Source organism: Manis pentadactyla, chromosome 1 (genome assembly GCF_030020395.1).
Source record: "Manis pentadactyla isolate mManPen7 chromosome 1, mManPen7.hap1, whole genome shotgun sequence".
Taxonomy (NCBI): Eukaryota; Metazoa; Chordata; class Mammalia; order Pholidota; family Manidae; genus Manis; species Manis pentadactyla.
Genome location: NC_080019.1, coordinates 85899466 through 85919580, shown reverse-complemented (window position 1 = coordinate 85919580; position 20115 = coordinate 85899466). Strand labels below are relative to the sequence as shown.

General features: G+C 35.4%; 1 protein-coding gene across 19 annotated transcripts in view; it reads right to left on the bottom strand.

Annotated features, from left to right (window-relative positions):
- Positions 1-20115, bottom strand: part of MBNL1 (muscleblind like splicing regulator 1) — a 202393-nt gene that overhangs the window by 159959 nt on the left and 22319 nt on the right. The window lies entirely within an intron of this gene.

The following is a 20115-nucleotide window of genomic DNA, read 5'->3' as shown; positions in this document are numbered from 1 at the left end:
CATGCCCACTTTAGTATAAGGCTTAACTTACAAGAAAGAAAAAACACTGAAAAATTCTACAAGTGTCAACACATAAAACTAACTGGATAAAAAGATAAATTGTCCCCAGGATAACTAAATTTATATCTATACAACCTGTACATAAATTGCTCACCACACTCTTATTTCACAATTCTATTTCTTTGAATTTCTAACATATTTAAGAACTAAAATCCCATTACATATACATCAAATGATAATGTAGATCTGGAATCTCTGAGTCATTCATTCACAGACTTTTGTAGACATACATGAAATGCCATGTCCTCATGGAACTCACAGTCAGAAAGAGATGTAAAATAAAATAAAATAAAATAAAATGAAAACTTAACATGTGGTGTGATTAGGACTGTAAAAAATACTCTCATATTAGAAATGTAAAGACTCAGAAGCAAATTAAAATTTGAACCAAATATTGTTTATTTCAATTTTAAAAAACCTTTTTCTCCCCCCGTATCTAGATTTCCACATCTCCACAGTGACTATAATAATCTAAAGTATTTCAAAGTCAAAGAATTAACAATTTGTACTCTTAACAATGGCTCTACTTTTTTTGATGTGTTGAGAAGTATAGGTTTTATAATTATAAGGCTATTACTTATATATATTATTAAATAATGGAAGAGATAGTAAAATAAAAGTTCAAATGATGAATAGACATCTCTATCAAGTAATTTATATGAATCACCACCATTCACTCCACAACTTCTCTTTCTTTCCCTTTTTTTCTTTCTTTGGTTTTAGACATTGCTAAATGAATGTATTTTTGCTATAATAAACTTAAACCACACAGAAGGATTTTAATGAAAAACCAGCTGAATTCCTCCCCTCTACTACCAACTCAGACTCCCTCTCATCCTGTGGGTAACCACTATTAGTATGGTGTGTCTCGTCCTTTTTCTATGAATTCACATATACATACACACATCTACACATGCACACAAAGTTTATCATTTTTACAGATATGATTAAAATATACTTAGCATACTGTTTCGAGCCTGCTTTCTACAGTATATGTTAATGGCCTTTCTTTGTCAATATAAATAGACCAACATAAATACTTTTTAACAGCTAGTATTACTCCTTTACATGTCCATTTCTTTACTAGTAGTCACCTAAGTTAATGTCAATTTCTCACTATTGCAAACAATGCTGCAGTTGTATGTACACAATTAGGTTTACATTTGAGTGGTTTTAATAATATAAATGCTTAGAACATAAAGTATATGCATATAATAACTCTGAACTAAAACAAACTTCTTCCAAGAAAATGTTTACCAGTATGTGCTTCTACTAACAATATGTATGACATGCTTTCCTGTATTCGTTAATCTATTCTAGACCTTAAAAAGATACAATCCATAAATCTAGATAGTAAATTTCTATTGTGGGAATAGGCAAAGGTATGTTTTTTCTCCTAGAAGTATAAAGTAATGCCTTCTGGAAAATATTTTCAACGGTTAGTCCTTATACAGCAGCTAGTCAATGGAAACATTTGTAAAATCAGTTTTTCAACTCCTGTTATTTCAAAATAAACTATTTCATTGCTAATACATTACAATATATTTTGTAATTACTTGCCACAAAACAGAGGCTGGAAGTCTTAATAAATACTTGGGCTGACAGTGCATCAAAGTGGACAATATGTAGCTTATTATTCTTTTCTTATTTATAAAAACAAAACATGCAGTTAACAGAGTCTGCAGGGCATATTATATTTGGAAAATCTCTGACAGCACAATGTCATATGATTAAGAGAATGCTTTTTTTGTACATTATTTCTACAATGTTCAGAAAATATCCTGCTCCCCCTTCCCCGCTCCTTTTTTAGACACTAATTGACTAAAGGAAACGGTTTCTGACAACTGCTATAAATAATGCATGGTGTTATCAAAGTAGCTGAGGCACAATAGAACTCTGGTGAACTCATGTAGGCACAAACACATTTTCCTATGTAATTTCCCCTGAGGCTGGGGATCCTCGTGTAGTCATTTGTGACCCTGGAGTGGAGTGTTCTCATGAAGTGGCATGCACTTCCAATTAAAATAACCAAGATAGGTTTAACTCTTAAATGATTTTGCCAATGGACATGTGTCCTGTTAGAAAAGAAAGCATTCTCCCCTTTCTTTGCCCTCCTCAGACTCTAGTTATTAAATAACAATTCACAGAATAAAAAAGTACCTGATTTTCAAAAGACTTAAGGTGGTTGATTGCAAAATGTGAGCATTTCCAATGTTTTTATTCTCTTTCTGACAATGTAATTTTTCCATTTTGACTAGAGTATAAATGAAGTCACCCTTCTCAGGAAATGAGATCAAAGTTTTTATTTTTAGGATTCCATACTTTCCAAAAGAGTAAACATACTGAACACACTATGAACAAACTAATACGGTGGCTTGACATTAGGTTCCTTTGCTAAATAGAAAAAGATCCTTTCTTAATTATGTTAATTGCCTATAAGGTTCTGTGCATTCTGGAAAAGCTATAACACATGAGGAAATCCAAAGAGTCAACTGCACTCTTCTAATGAGACAGTGATTAAAGTTCTATGTATTTCCATCAGCATCATATGCACTTAAAAAGCAATGACCAGCTCCTCTGCAGAAAATCACAATGCACTGGGAGCTGGCTAATACACTTAAAAAACTGCCATAGGCTATTAATGGCAATGCTTTCTGTTCGGGGATACTGATGCTCCAGAAAAATTCCTGAACTATCTGAATCTGTCTCTTGGAGGCGACTGTTAAAAATATGTATTCCTGGGACCGACCACCAATCTACAGTAAAGACTAGGAATCTACATTCTAACCGAACTTCACAAGTTATTCTTAATCTCATTAAATTTTGGCATGGCAATCTAAATAAACTAAAGCTACAATATTACTCCCACTGCATTTCTACCAAATAATTTCCTAAGAACCCAGAATATTTGCCCTGAAAAGATGTCTGGTTTGAGATTTCGTGACATGCTTTTTTACTATATTGTATCAACTACTTTAGAAAACTGACATATCTGCAAACTGTTACATAAAGTTTTGTTACATTCATTTCTTTAAATAATTTAAATCAGGCACCATGCATGCCTCTACACATCACTCTAAGATACCACTCATTAGTATTTAATACTATATACTAGTCACTGTGTCTCAAACTGCTTGCTTCTGTTTGGGTCCTGGTCAAATGTTCACTCCAAGTAGGCATGCAAAAGTTACTTCGTTTGTAAAAAAATATTCCCCAGCACAGCTGAAGGAATACACTGGATAAATTCAAAAAGTAATCATGTAGCAAGCTTAAGACTTCCTATCTTCCTACCACTTAAATGTCAAATGCACCATCATACATAAACATATGCACACACATACACGAAATAAACTCTGGAGACAGCAACAGTCTCCTTATTTCTTATTTATAACTTGTAATAGTAAAATTTGCAAGAAGATGGAAAAACAAGTACTTAACTCAATATAAAATCAATTGTTAGTATACTACAAACTGTGAAGTAATGATTAAAGAATGAATGGATGTGTAGATATGTATGTATGTTTGCGTGTGTGTGCATTCAAAGAATAAGGAAAAACTTTTATATAGGAATTCATCAAATTATGTTCTCTATATATGACTAAAACCTAGCTCTTTATTTAAATTCAAATAAAACCTTTGCATTAAATTTAACAGGGGAACAAAAGACAAATAATGCCCTAATCTTCTTTCAACAAGAGCCAGTTTATTTTGGATAAAACTATAAATTATATTCCTTGATTAAGAAGTAACCATGGAAGAGATGAATTTTTGATAAATTGGCTTATGCTATTATTTTTTTGATTTATATATAAAATCTGCAAGGTATTCATCTGGTTCTTTATAAGTTTCTACTGAAAGAGCCAAGTAGAAAGATTTACTTTTTCCCCAAAACTCATATTCTATTTTGTTCAACAATAGCAAATAATATTTTACATATTGGTATATAATTTACTTTCAACTGACTTTTGCCATCTGTTTCTGACAACTCTAAGAGATAGTCATGTTATCTTTCCTATTTGTGAACAAAAAAATTGAAGCTTGAATTGTTAAGTGACTCACCCAAGTCCCCTAAGCTAATTAAATGGAAGAATCAAGATTCAAAATCAGGTCTTCTGATTTCAAATTTCAAATTTCACTCACAACACATGCTGGCAACTCAATACTAAACTCTGTGGAAATGACAATGACTATAAATATAAGGAACGCCATAAACAGAGAGGCTGCAGGTGGAGCAGGATACAGTGGAGAGGCCCTGGCTGCCTCACTTGTGCTGTGTCCTGAGATGTAAGTGAAGAACAAAGTCTGCATGTAAATACTGAAGGAGATAAGATGGTCCCTTTACAGTTGGGAGAAGGATGCTATTGTCCTTGTATATCCATGAGATTGCACAAGACATTAATAATGTGCACTTAGAGATGTGAAAATTATACACTACATCTGGCAGCTTCTTCTTAAGACTGTTAATCATATTCATCTAGCAATTAATACATTACAGAGTTCTAAATACTCAGTAACTGGTTTAAAGATCTATTGTTCACAAAGGGTCTTTGAGCATGATGTTATTTTTATTTGCCTGCCCTTTGAGCAAGAAGAGCCTACATTTTCTTCAGAGCTTTCATTAGCAGCTGAAAATGTATCAGCAGAAACCTTCCACAAAAGTAAAACGGAATGCTCTAAAACAATTCAATATATGTTAAGCAAGAATGCATATAGCGAAGCCTGATCTGTATCAGTCACTAAAATGGTGTTTGTGAAGCAGTGAAGGAGATGAAGTAGCTGTCTGCAACACTTCTAAGCCATGTGCAGTCAGGTAGATTTTGACAGCTGTTCAAACCATAGAAAAGTATACTAGAGAAAGCAGTGATGGTTTGAAATGTCATAAATGGTATTTTTCTTTTACATGTAACAAATTTGTTCTCTATTAGTTACCTTATGGTACAGATAAATGGTAAATATTAAGCTGTGTTCTAATATGAAAGCCCGAAGTCAAAAAAAAAAAAAAACTACAATACCAGTTCCACTACCCCAGAATTTCTCCTTTGCTAAAAATCACAGGTGTTATTCCTCTAATTATGCTTCTGATCTTTTTTTTAGGTTCTCATTTTCTCAACAATCTTAGAAAAATGTTTTCCCTTAAATCCAAATACATCCAGCATATATACTTATTAAATGAATATATTCACTAAAAATAAGGAACACATAAAGTTACATATGCACTGAATACATTAAAAGTTTATTGAAGACCCTCTACATGTAGCCTAGAAACAGAATACATGAATCCGCTTTGAGGAATTTACTGCTTAATTGTGGACATAAAACAAACACAAATAACTGTACATGAAAAAGAAAGTGAGAAGCACACAAGAGAGAGACAAATAAAGCTTGGTGAGTTAGAGGAAACAGAGGTCAGGGGGGTTTTGTGATGGATAAGCCATCTAAGATGGGCCTGGAAGCTTGAGTTGCGTTTGGTTAGAGACTAAAAGGAGGGACAATCCTGACTACAGGAATGCAGAGAGCAAAGGTAGATAGATATGTGGGGAAACGTAGAAAATGGACACTGTGGGCGCTGGTCTGTATGGAGCACCCATGCGCAGCAGAGCTGGCAGGAGAGAAAGATGGAATTTGGGTCTAGAACCAAATCAGTAAGGGCCCTGAGGCCCGGCTGGATAATTCAGCCTCTTCTTCTTAATTAATTAATTGGAATTCATCCACTGCAAGATTTCACTCAAAGGCATAGTCAGAATTTTTAACTAAATACCCTAAGGGCTAAGAGTAAGACTGTATATAGGATATGAAGAGATCTTATTACATAAACTCAGGATTTTTCTACTTCCTAAAGCTTTTGCTTTGGTTACCAGAAACTAAGAGATAAATTTAGTGCTCCATTTCATCTCAAGTACTTGTTTCATCTCTTCCTTCTAACTGATTTGTTATGTCTTTTTTTTTTTACAGTTCTATCTTATGTGCACTTTACTGATGTAAGCCGACTCATATCCTTTGTTGATGGAGCATACATCATACATAAATAAAATTAAAGTAACATTTGTCCTGGCACCCGGTAAGGCTGTAGATGCAACACTTTCAGAAGAAAGAAAAGTTAAAATTCACCCACCAAGTAAAGCTTGTTCCTCTGTTAACACTTCACTGAAAGATAGCCACATCGAATCAAGATACTCAGTGACTACAGCTGACAGTTGCTCTAAAATCTACAACTGTTGTGGCCAGCAACCTGTCTTCTTGCCTGGCTGTCCAGTTTGACCTTCCCTGTGAATCACTGTTCCTGCCACGAGGCCAAAATGACCTTCTGAAACTTCCAAGGCTTCCAAGGCTGCAGATATTTTGAGCTGTATCAGCCCTGGCTCTCACAGCATTCTGCATGACGCGGGGTGGCAAAACCGGAGCCTCCTGTACCAGCTTGACCTTTGAAACTGACAATATTATGCTGCCACTCAAAAGTGAGTTCTCTTTTTCTACATTACTCTGTAATGTTATTTCTCTTGCTTAATTGTAAAGCAGGAATTTTTAGCATAAAATGAAACTTTTCTTTACAAGGAAACAAAATACTTCACTTATATACAGTAAGCCTAAAATAAATATTTACTGGCATCTATAAATAAAATTTCTAATTATTTAAAAGATTAGTTAAACTTTGTGGCAACAACTATAGTAATATGCTTTTATTTCTGCAATAGCCAATTTGAGAGACATCTAAATTTTATAATTGCACTTTTAAATTGCATCTGTTTATATTAACTATTATGTATTCAATACCTAACATGGTGCCTAGAATGTAAAAGAACCCAAATTAATATTTAAGTGAATGTTGCAGAGTCTGCAAGTTTAATTATACTTCATTTATTACAGCATTATTGAACTGAACTATAGGTGCTTAATTTTCTTGCCAAAAAAAATATGATAATCAGAATAGCATATTTTTTCTTTAAAAATATGCCTGAAAATTCTTGGTACATGAAGGGAAAATATTTTTCAAATCCATTAATATTAGGTCATTAAAACAGAAAACTGTTGCTGTGTGAATGGGTTAAAGTTTAATATCAGTGGAAGAAAAGAGCAATGGAAATCAATTCATTAAGACAAATGAAGATTCTTAGTAATAGTATCTATCAACTATTTGATCTCAAGCCTAATATCTATTAGAGAGTAATATATTTAAATTTACACACATACATTAGAATATCTTCTGTTCTATTCCTACTTAGGGTTTACAGCACACTGTGTTTTCTCATACGAGTCCTACCTGTAATCAGTACAAATGTAATATTTCATAATTTAAAAACGTTGGTTGATGAATAGTACCCCTTAACTTCATACATTTATTCTGTTCCATTTTTAGCTATACCTAGGCACTACTTCATAGTCCTTTATGGAATGCACATGCACGGATGGACGTCACTGTATATGCACACATGACACACGCACACAGGGACATGCTCTAATTACTTGACTAGAGTCTTGAGGGAAAGTGAAAAAAGTCCATCAGAAATCTCCACGTGAATATCCACTCTCCATGGCATTTTTGATTACTTCAATGTTGGCAACAGATTTCTATTTTTTAATGATGAGAGACATGAACTGAATTACCTTAATGCCTTCAGTACTGCAGCTGAATAGATGATAGCATCTGCAACACTTTTTTGGGCTCAAGAAACTTCTTAAAATGTGCCACTTAAAGCCATCCAACCGATCAATTGGCAGAGCGCTATGTCATTCAGAAGTAACATCAGAAACTTCACAGGTGGTAATGATTTTTAGTCTAAAAGTGGATTTTGCTAAACTTGGCGAGTGCTGGGACAGGGGGTATTGGGAGTGAGAAGAACTAGCAACATGCAAACCACACGGGCAGATGAGACCATGTGACACAGCCTTCCGTTCCAAGCTGGTGAAACTTCGAAGTCTGTTCCTTTGACTCTGCTGTTTTATGACCACAAGATTTCAAAACCTGTCTTTCATGTCTTACCTCCTTCATTAAGTCTTTCCAGAACTAATTTAGATTAGGCCTCAAATTTTCATTGCCATGGGTGTATGCCTTCTGTACCACACCGACGGAAACAAACAGGCAGACAAGCAAACAGCAGACTGCTGACCGGAGCTCTCAGCATTCCCCGGACCTTGCTATGTGAACCCCGACCAAATTTCCTGACCTTACCCTTGACGGGCCTCCATTTTATCACCTATGAACTAGAGAGAGGGGTAGCATCCCGTAAATCTCACTGTGCTATGCGAGAACTATGTACAGTCACACAGGTAAGAGATTGTCTACCAAGTAAGTAGCTATTTCTATAATTATTATGATTGTTAATGTTCTGGTCATTTGCGTTCTTGTTTAGTTTTCATTATTTCACTATGAATGGACCTTTTTTATTTTTTAGGCCATAAACTTCAGAAAAGCACAAATTACATCCTGAGCTGCTCTTAAAAATTTCAGTCAAAATCTTTTTGTGAATCTTTTTATGCAGTGAGCTTTTAACTCCATGTTTATGATTAAAAAATGATTGGGGATAAGCAATAAAATAAAAATTCTCAATTTTCCAAACTGGAATGCAGATTAAATCCTGGAAACAAGGAAAAAACACTTCACATCTGAATGGGGTCTTACAGAATATGCACTGTTGCACTTTCACCATTTGAAAGTTTGGAAGCTAGCCTACAAAATACAGCTTTATCTCCTACACACAAAGAAAAGCTAGAGGAAAATGGGCATTGTCTGCGTATCTAAAACCCTTTGTCATAAGAGTTAAATACAGCTCACCTCTCTCATGGATTTTTCTTTTCTGCTAGTATAAAAGTTGCAGGCTCTGAAATTTGGCTGTCAATACTGTGTTCACTTCCTAACTAGGGAGTCAGTGCAAAGAAGCTTCAGATGAATTATGTGGCCCCACCTTTCTCCAGAAGAGTCATCAAAAACAAACTCATCTCTTCCGTCTGGCCTAGGATGATCACACAACTTTTGGGCCATCCTTATTTTCAAATACTTAACAGAAAAACAAATGGCTGAAATACTGAACCACAGAATTTTAGCAAATTATGAGTTGGTTTTATCTCTTCTCCAATATACAAAGCACATTAACAGTTAATGTTTCTACGGGATAGTTTTAGGCAAATTCCACACTCTGCCCACAAACAACCTATTCTTGGCTTCTCCGTGCCCACTTTGTTTTGCCCATACATTACTTGTGAATCTATCTACCTTACACTGGAAACCACTTTGAGAAGAGGGCATATCTTACTCATCTCTTTATTCTCTGAAGGACACAGCTGGATAGGCAGTACACGGACAACTGCATTCAATAAATATTTGCTAAGTGAGACTGCTTTCCTTTGAGGCCCAAAGCAATGGCCTAAGATTCTTCCATTTTCCTTCTCTAAACAATATATAACTTTATTTGGTATGTGTTCTAAATAGCTCTATAAAGAGAGGAAAGTGTTAGCAAAGTGACACATCTCCAACAGAACAAGTTTCCAATTAATAGTTTATCTTTTAAAGTCATAAGCTAAGCCACACAGAGGCAGAGTACAGACTGGTGTGTGAAAATGATGCAACATGAGAGCATAGAATAACCACATGAGGATGATAAATGAATTCAGCAGGCACTCTGGAGTTACCCCTATCATTTCTTGGTGAAGATTTTACGGCATCACATTATTGCTGTGAAAGTACACTATCTTCCAAAACTTCACACAGCTTCCTCTGAGAGGATCCCAGATGGCCAAATACAATGTTACAACAGGTCACACAACTATAAGCCCTTCTATCTGCTGGAGACAGAAGGCCTAGCATGTTTTGTTTCGCTTTTTAATAAATCTGAGAAACAAAGATTAGAAGCATTTGTCAAACTATATGCCATCTGGAATCTAAAGTCAAAGCAAAAACACAAAATTTGCCAGCCTTTTAAATTAAAGCTATACGTTCCTGACTTATGTCCTTTGTCCTACGGGGAAAGTTTAAAATTACTGTGTCGTAACTATACCACATTCATTCCCCACAGAATCATAAAAGGGAAACAAAGAATGCTGGTTTTGAAGTGAGAAAAGACCTGGCTTCAATTCAGTTCGGCTGCTCACCAGCTGAATTTAGGCAAGTAGGTAAAAGTCTCTGAGTCTCTTGTTTCATCCCTATCAAGAGGATGGTGCTTCCTAGGGAACACACAGACCTGTTCCCTATCTGGATAGCACCATTTACCAGGTTGTTTTCCTGAAACGAATGGAGCAAGCAGCAGCTCATGCAGAGAAGATGCTCAAATATGGTAGCTAGCCTCATTACCTCCACCCTGTTCAGACTGGTTCCCTACTTATGCTGAAAGGTGCCTCCAGGCCTGCTCGGCGCCACCTTCTCCACACAGCGTGCCCTAACCATTCAGTTCCACAAAGACTTCCTTAAATGTCCTTCCTCCTTGGAATTTCCTCCTTTGGTACTCAGTTGTATAGTGCCAATACCCAATTGTACTATTAACTTTTCACACCTTTCTCCCCAACTCAATTACATGTCAAAGAAGAATAGAAACTATGTCGTTCTCCTTCCGATCCTCCTCTCCTGGCCTACTCTAATTCCTTAACTCTAATAGGTGCTCAACATATGTTCTTTAATTGATTATTCGGCAGAACACAAAGAATGAATTGATTTCCCTACAGCACCTATTGTTAACATAATAAAATAACTTCTTAAGTAAAAAGACCTCAGAGCTTGGTAAACTTTAATCCATGACTGAGAAACAGACAACAATAACTTCTTCCTGTAATAATTGCTCCCCAAACAGTATTTACTTCTAAAATCCAGGCCTCAAAACTATATTTCTCTGAGTCATTTTCCACATGCAACTTTCAGTAAATGTGGTTCCTCAGAAAGCATTATGCAGAATTCTATTTGAAGTATACAGTGTTTCAACAGTCTCAATTATTGTTCTAGACACTTCAAATTCTTTTTTGGAAAGGTCATGAAGTACCTCAGAGAGACTCTACACTTGGGTCAGAGATTTTCGGGTACTCCGTATGGTTCACTTTGATATTCTCATCAACTCTCTTAAGGTCTTTCAGCTGGAGTATTAAGACCAAAGGCCTTTCTGAACTCCACTAAGTTGGCAATACAGCTTTACCTGAAATGTTGAAGCGATGAAATTCAAATAATGGTTCAAAATAATGTGGAGTGAATTTGTGTAGTTAAAATTAGCCCAATTAACAGAGAAGGCAAAGACGAATTTCTAATTTGAACACTACTTAGTCTTAGTTACTTAAAAATGAACATTTTCTAAGCATTATCTTAATGATATAAAACAGGTATTTACCACATCTTTATAGCACAAGGCAAAAACGAGACGAGGGGAGAAAAAGTCTAATAATAGGAAAAGGCATGTACTAAGTGTGGCTTTCACATAATACTAACAGACATATAAACAAAAGGCAAAATAAAGCATTGTTAACATTTTCTCCAGCTCTATATAAACATGCTATATTTCAAGACATAAACAGTGCAATCCTTTAAAATTATATTGTGTGGATATAAGCCATCTAAATAAATATGTGGTAAATATTTATAAATGGAATCTCTAGAAAACTCGATTTCACGAGAATTTTTCAAAGTATATTAAATACAACATAATCTATCGCTGCTCTGACATTTTCTGCTTAAACCATGTTAAGCCGTTTTCTTGTAAGGAGTATGTCAGAACCTAAAGTGAAAAGGCCTATGAGTATTCCTGTGAAGCTTTCTGTTCTACAGGAAACGTAACTATCCTCACAACTCCAAGTAACTGTTAACTCAATGCAACTGCTTATTTATTTCTGTATGTAAATCATTCTTTTTATAGGAGTGTCTGATTATTAAGGATTTTTATTTCCAGGAAAAAGAGTATCACAGTTATACTGATACCTTCCCTAAAATAGCAAGGTCTGAGAAGCGTAAATGTCAGCCACATTGAGCACATTGCAAACCTGTTTATCATGTATCTATCTGCCACCTGGTTTATCACTAATGATAGCTTACACAAGTGTTCTACATGAACTTTAATAAGGGACCAGCACTGCCTAGCCAACAGAGACATTTCCCAGCACATAACAATATACCGCTACAGACGAAATTATGCTTACTTCAGAATGACCACTTTGGGGTAAAGGATTTGGTGACCTTCTGTAAGTTCAACAGATCCTCTCCTTTAAAAGCGCTTGACACAGAAATGAAATGTTTTAAGAACTGAACATGTGTCTTCTCCTTAATTAATTCATAGTTCCTGATAAAACATAATTGTGTTTTTCTCACTGATACTTTAAAATACTATTCTATAGCCTAAAAGAACTCAAAAGGAGCAATATGATGAACAATGTTAACATTAAAGACTAGTGTTTTAAATAAGGAATTTTTGATGAAGTTTAAAAGTTATTACTGTATTTTAAAAATAATTGTTAATACCTCCAATCACCTTTAACGTCTGCATCTAATCACTTTTTATCCAGCCTATGGACCCTATGTCACCTTTCCCTAGCAGACATGTCCTCCTTTTCATTCCCCTGTCATTACGTAACCTCATTTACTCCCTCATCTGTGTGTGCCCTATTCTTCTATAAAATGGCACTAAAACACACCTCTTATAAGGTCACTTGCTTAGCCAAACATCGTCTTTAATTGAAGTACAGTTGATATACAATTGTATATTAGTTTCAGGTGCACATAGTGATTAGACAATTACATACATTACGAAATGCTCACTAGCATAAGTGCAGCCAAATGCTTTTATGTTCGCTCAACTGTGCCTCAAACTCACTGTCTGCTCTTCAATGCCCTCTCAGCCTAACACCACTCTCCCTTTGCCACTCACTCCTCCTCACTTCCTACCCTATTAACTGCCCACCTCCCCCATGCTTTTTCTCTCTATCCTCCTACTTTCTACCCATTCTTATAGTCTCCTCAAATGTGGCAGAAAGTGTGACACTTCTGGGATATCCCAAATGTTTATGGTCTCAGTCAGAAGTATTTGTTTAATCTCCTTTTAGTCTCTTACATACAAGCACAGGTTCTAGAATGGGACTACTCTGGTTCAACTCCTTGCTGCGCCACGTATTATTTAAACAACCATGGGCAATTAACTTGTCTGTGTCTCAGTTTCCACAACTATGAAACCAAGATATTAACAGTACCCATCTCGTAGGGATACTCTGGCGAGTACATGAATTGACTCATAAACCTTACCCCGGCACAGAGAAAGTAGTTTAAAATGCTAGTAATCACTGGTACAGCCACTATCTTCATTATTGTTCTTCATATACCATTAGAGGCAAGATAAAAAATTGGTTAAAAACATGGACACTGGAATAAACAAAAAACAAGCCTCATAACTCTGCAAATGACAAGAACTGTTTTCTAGTCATGCTAAGTAATCTTTAAGGCCTATTTTGCAGCAGTAAAAAAAATTTAATGAGGTATTTTGTAAAGAAATGTATAGCAAGTGGCAATTTCTATTATTAGCTATTATTTACACATTTATAACTTCACAGACATAGAATTTAAGGGACAGGAAGAGCAAATGGTTTTTTCCCAGGCCACATTTCTAATCAGATCTGGCATGGTAAAATAAAATCTATATATTGTGGAGCTTCTCTATGTCTCTGCCCCCCAAAGTCTATTACTTCTTTCAGGATAGAGACAAAATCAAAATAAATACATAAGATACAATCATTTAAACATGACAACAAAACTGATACCACCTCTTACAAAGTATTCCACTTTTCAAAACATGTTAATTTCCAAGAGGTCTGTGTTTTTCTACCTGCACTGCAACAAACATGGGAATTTCAAAACAAACTAGGAAACAGTGTTTATAGGAATTGATCTTTTCAAAATTTGCCTTTTTGAAACTAAAGTCTAGTAAATAGAAATATCAATGAGGGGGTCTTCGGCTGGGAATACTGAGCTGCAGTACAGTCAATGGCTCAGGGCTTTTCCCACCAATTTCTCCCCCCACAGCAGGCCCGATGCCCTTCCATTCTCTCTATGTCACCTGACCATCCCACCCCTGACTACCTTTCTGCTGGGATCAGAGCTATCCATCTACACAGAGGGCTAAAAGGTCGTTGTAAAGGTAATTCTTTTCTTGTAATCAGACAAGACAGCAACAAATAAAATATGAATGTATCACTATTGCTATCATCAACAATGCTGATAAACAGATTTGCGGGATACATGATTGAAATTTTGGATAGAACATGCAGTGAACAGTCTGTAAATTCTAATAGTAAGTCATGTTCAGAAATGTCTTTACTGATGTTCTAAATATAATATGAACTGCTTAATGACTTATCTTGGCATTCTTGCTACTTAACAGGCTTATGATGTGTTTTGACTATTAAACTGTAAACTGCTTACATTTCCTCACACTCCCACTACATATCCTATTGTTAACATGCTTTTTAGCATTTTTTGGAAGTGTCTATTCAGTCACAATCATTGTAAACAGATGTTAGTATGCAGGATTTTAAGTACAGAAAGTATACCCAAGGTTACCACATCTTCCACAGACTATGTACTTAAACTATTTATGAGTTGTTTTTGAAAACCCACGAAGTTGGATTCACAATTGTGATGCTTCTAACCAATGTCCGAAACCATCAGCTATACTTTTATTTCTTTACTTTTCTTTTACTCAATGTCACATTAAATTGGATACTCTGTTTTCTCATTAAAATCTCCTTCTCAATATATATTTCTGTCTTTGCTGTTCATTATGTATTATACTTTTCTTTTCCCAAAATGAAATCACTGTTTTGGTATATTTTAGTATTACTTTTACTGCTTAACTTTAATGTATGGACTTTTAGTAAATAACTTCATTGCAGTAGTCAGTTTTCTTTCAATCTAACGTTCTCTTGGGCAAATTATCTGCACCCACTGTTCACCTCAGTTACCCACATTGGTGTTCTGATACACTTGCAACTATCTGATGGCTTAGAAAGCCGGTATTTTATAGTACTCAACACTTAACACTAATGACAAAAGCTATCAACATTCTGGTATAAGCCATTTGGAAATCTGTATATTTCTACTCAAGAAATGAACCAAGTAAGTAAATAAGAACATACAAAAATCCTGTGTCCGGATGTTAAACATATGAAAAATATGGAAATATCACTGAATAAATATAATTAATGTTGCTTAACAGAATATTTTTGTAAGGTTGAAAATAAAGAATACCTTTATCTGCCATGATTTATGCATTAGGACTGTTCCCATTAGTACACGTATTGACCAGAACTACTTAGGATTTATCTTTCCTTGTCTGAACTTCTACACTATGCTATCTAGCCATTGCTTATGAAATATCATTTTCTACTTTACAGTTATTTTCAAAACTCTTACTTCCCCTACCAGACTGCCACCTATTTGAGGACAAGGTATATCACGATTTTCAAAACTCTTACATCTCCTACCAGACTGCCACCTCTTTGAAGACAAGGTGTATCATGATTAACTTTGGTAGATCTCACTCGGCCTAGCTTGCTCCTTTTGCCTTAATATGTATTCACCTATAAATCAATTTTACAAAATAAATATCTCAAAATCAGCAATGTAATATTTACATCCCATGATTAAACTTGTTCTTATGATCCTAACATAGTGTTAGCTTGTTAAAACAAATTCATTCCTAGTTACTAGCTCCCCAAGCTGTTTTAAAAGTGAAAATACAGAGAAAATCCAGTGTCAAATATAGATTTTTTGAAAAAATCCTCTGGAGGAATAAACACCTCTCAATAAGACACTAGAAGTTTAGCGCAAGGAGGACAGGAATGGAGTTGATACCTGTATGGGTATCAGCCTTTGGATTATACAGCATTTACCATAATATGATGTTATTTAACATCCAGATAATTTTAATTGGCATTGTCTTGGGAAATCTTGGTGTCTTCCTACATACATTCACATACAAATTGTGTCCACACTTTATTGGAGTATGTACCTAATCAACTATTATTCACCTCCTTGGGTATGTATAAGATACATCTCTGTTTCTTAAAACAATGCCAAAAGAGTTGCCAAGTTTTTCTCTTGGAGCATATACACTACTTGAACCATAATACTTATTTCAGAAACATTTTCACCTTTTTAAAATAACTCATCTCAGTGTAAAGGTAATTCTCCACTGTATCCAATATGGCTACATTTCATCTTAAGAATATATCCTGAACTGTTTTAACAAAGGATAACCACAGAAACCTAAGGTAAGATCTCAAAAATAGTGGGGGAAGTGCAAAACACACAATGCCTAATACTCTAACATAAATCTTCTAAGATATTTCACTTTTATGAACTTTGTAAGCACATGTGGTAAGATGATTCTTACAAAACATGAATTATTATCTGAAAGAGATGTACTGGAATCATTAAAACACTAGTAATTCTGTAGAAAACTGTAACCATGTATTTGCTAAGTGGTTTTTCAAGGATAGAGCTACTATAACGCTTGTATAAGTGTATGTTTTTATAATATGAAAGACACTACATAAAAACCCATTTCCCTAACTTCAATATATAAGTACAAAATATATCTAGAGATACTTAACACCTGACGTCAGTAGTTCTTCTTGAGCCCTCTATTTTGCAGTCAATAATTCTCCAACCATTAGCGACTATGTTCCATGACTCATCAGAAACAATATACAAAGCTAACGGGGATCACTGTTCCCCTTACACTCCACACATGCCTTGACACTTAATGGCAGTTACGTCTCTTATAATAAAAGACAGATTCAAGATGGCAGCAAGCTGGGAGGCAACTATTCTGAGGTTCTCTATGAAATCTTTACACATACACACCACCTCCCACCAAAAACAGAACCCACTACATCCAACCTGTCGTCTATCTTTGGCATCCTTCAAGGAAATAAAAGTAAGCATACTTTATACGGATGGAAAGGAACTGCATTTTTTCAGCTTAACACTGTGCATGGCAAAACGTACTTCAGTTATGAAAATATCTGAAAGGAATGTTTCCAGGACCTATGCCATTGTGCTTTGTTTACCAGTCAGATGCTTTCTCGAGAATGTGTTCAAAGTATAAAGACAATGTCTCTGTGTATATGAATTCTTTAAAGCCCATGACATTACCACAGAAATGTATTTTTTCCCTTTCCTAACATTCAAAACTGCCCTATTCCCTACAGGTGAAAATCTTTCATTCTGGTGAATTCGTTAATATTCTTAGATTAACATTTGGTGAGGAATTTGTTTGCATTTATTTTGTGTGTTTATTTTCTGGAAGGAAAGTCATGGCAAAGGAAAAATACATATTAAGCATCTGAAGATAATTGCCATTTACTGAAAACTCTATTCTAAAATAAATTTTAGTAACTCGTTTATGTTTGGTAACTTTAGGACAATGATAACTATGGTGTCTCTAAAATGTTCCTAAGTAGCAATCATACTCTATTCTGGCCTTTGAGGGGTGTTAAGACTCATCCCCTAATTATAAGCCTTTTCTCTGCTATTACTACCTCACCATTAAATCTCTAAACTAAATAGTAGTTTTGAAATAAAAATAGATGTTAGGTGGTGTGTCTTCTCAAGTTTTGGTTACAACGGATAAGAAAGATGAACTATTTCTACATATAATAAATTTTTTCAGCTTGTAAAGATAGAAGTCTGTCTTACTGCGTTATGGCAGCAAACTCTCCAGGCTTTATCCCAGAATACTACTTCAGTGCTTAATTCTAGAACAGCACTGTCCAACAGAAATACATATCACAAGCCACAGTGTTACATTAAATTTTCTAGTAGCCACATTAAAAAAAATAACAAGAGGTGAACTTAATCTAAAATATACTCTACTGTAATCAATATATCCAAATTATTATCATTCTAACAAAATCAATATAAAAATGTTAATCAGATGTTTTACATCCTTTCCTTTGTACAAAGTTTTCAAAATCCAGTATGTATGTTTCACTTAGGACAAATATCAATCCTGACTTGAGCCACATTTCAAGTACTCAATAGCCACATGCGGCTAGTGGCTACTGTACTGAATAGCACATTCTAGATTTCCAAAAATATGAAGGTTTTTGGCCTGAAAGGCCACACACTTCACTTCAAAATTATCCTATGTAACATCCTCTATGATCAGTACTGCTGTTAGGACTTTATATTGAGCCAAATATTTTAAAGAATATATTTCACTTCCTTTATTCACTCCCTTGACCCTCACATCTACTGCCCATCCTGAGCCCTTTTTCTTAGAGTAAAAGAAAGCCCAATCATCTATTCTTGTCAGTTTCTTGTAAAGCAAGGTCTGAGACATTCTCTAATATATGCATTTTCTATCATCAAGAAGAAAGCCAAAAGGTGCAGCAAAGCTATTCTGGTTCCATAAACAGATACATCAAATACAGGTCTAATGTATAGCAACAATGATAAATACAAGGACAATTTTTTGCTCACAATGAAGACTAAGGAAATTTTATATAATAAAGTAACACTCCCTTCCTCAATGAGAAATATGATCTTACTCTTCACCCTGCCCCCACCCTGCCAGGAGAAACCTTGAGATATCTGTTCTTGTTCTGGAACAGAACCTACTGTTTCATTTCATAGGAATTCTGTGCCCAGAGGAAGAACATAATGTTGGAAACAAAATTTAATGAAGTCAACTTGGAATCTAAGTTTGCCTCAAATGTGGAAATGTAAACAAAAGCAGTATTTCAAACCATAAAACATTTTGGATTCTCTTGTTGGCAAGGCTGCACAGAGTACCACGCTTGATGTTTGTCTGCACAAGAATTTGTTCTTAGTCACAGGAGGAAAAAAAAAAAATTAAACTAGGCACATGTGAGGTTTTCTGAGTTTCTCAGTAATAAAACCTGACTTTTATGTCTAAAGTGACACTGTAATTACAGATGGACAGATGAACAGGTTCTCTGGTGCTTGCCCAACCTGTTCCCTAAAACACAAAAGGCAACTTTTGCAGTCCTCAATGAGGAACCCCCCCCCCCATTAAACAATAAAACTAAAAGCTAGGTCCACATTTTGAAAGAAGGCCTAACAACATCACAATACAAAAGAAATTCCACCCAATGCAAAATATATAACACAGATGAAAATCAGAACATGGCAGGAGTTTCCTAAAAAAACAGTTTTGAGTTGTCCTTGGCATTAACTTTGAGCAAAGATACAAAGTGACAACAATGTGCATTCTCGAGCTACAAAATAACCGTATTCAGTATCTCTGGCTATCATTCTCACCGAAGACATTCTAAGTATTGAACTAAATATTCTTAATATGAATTTCACGGTCGTTAAACTTTCATTTTAACTTGTCTCAGTGATATTTTATCTCAACAGCAATACTAGGAGAAACACCAACGCTCTCAGCAACCCACACAGAGATAACACTGAGTGGATCACTTCATGTTGGTATAGAATAGTTATGTACGAAATACCCTGTGTATAAACAGACACTGTGTTCAAACCCAGGAGGGAGGAACACCGCGTCCACCGGTGTAGGATTTCAAAGCACGTTGCAGAGGGCCTGCAAATTCAAAGGCATTAATTATGACTTCTTCCTCAGTGTATTAACTGAAGGCATTCCTTAGAGCACAGCAACATTTACCATTCATTTGCTATCATTTGTGCCCGTGCTGGTGGGCACACAAAGACAGTGGCAATAAGCTTTCTGGCAGCTTCTTACTCGATCTTAATCCTAGCTAAGTACGCTCCACGGAAATACACCACAGAATGCCAGCAGCCGCCCATTCTCTCTGCCCGGGGGTGACTTAAGAACACCATTACTCTTCTAGCAACACCCCTGTAGTTGTAAAGTGCTGAGAGGGGCTAGTATAAGCTCCACCACATACCTGCTCGTGTTACAGGCTCTGGAATCAAAGTATTCTCACATGACACATTACTACCAATAACAGATTCTGGCCCTGTTTAAAAAAAAAAAAAAAAAAAGCGGGGGGGTGGGAGGGGGAGGGCAGGACGCTACATATTTGTTCTGCTTTTGTCTAAAAACCAGAACCCAAGTACTAACTACTTTTTATTCTTTTTAACCTTTCATCAAA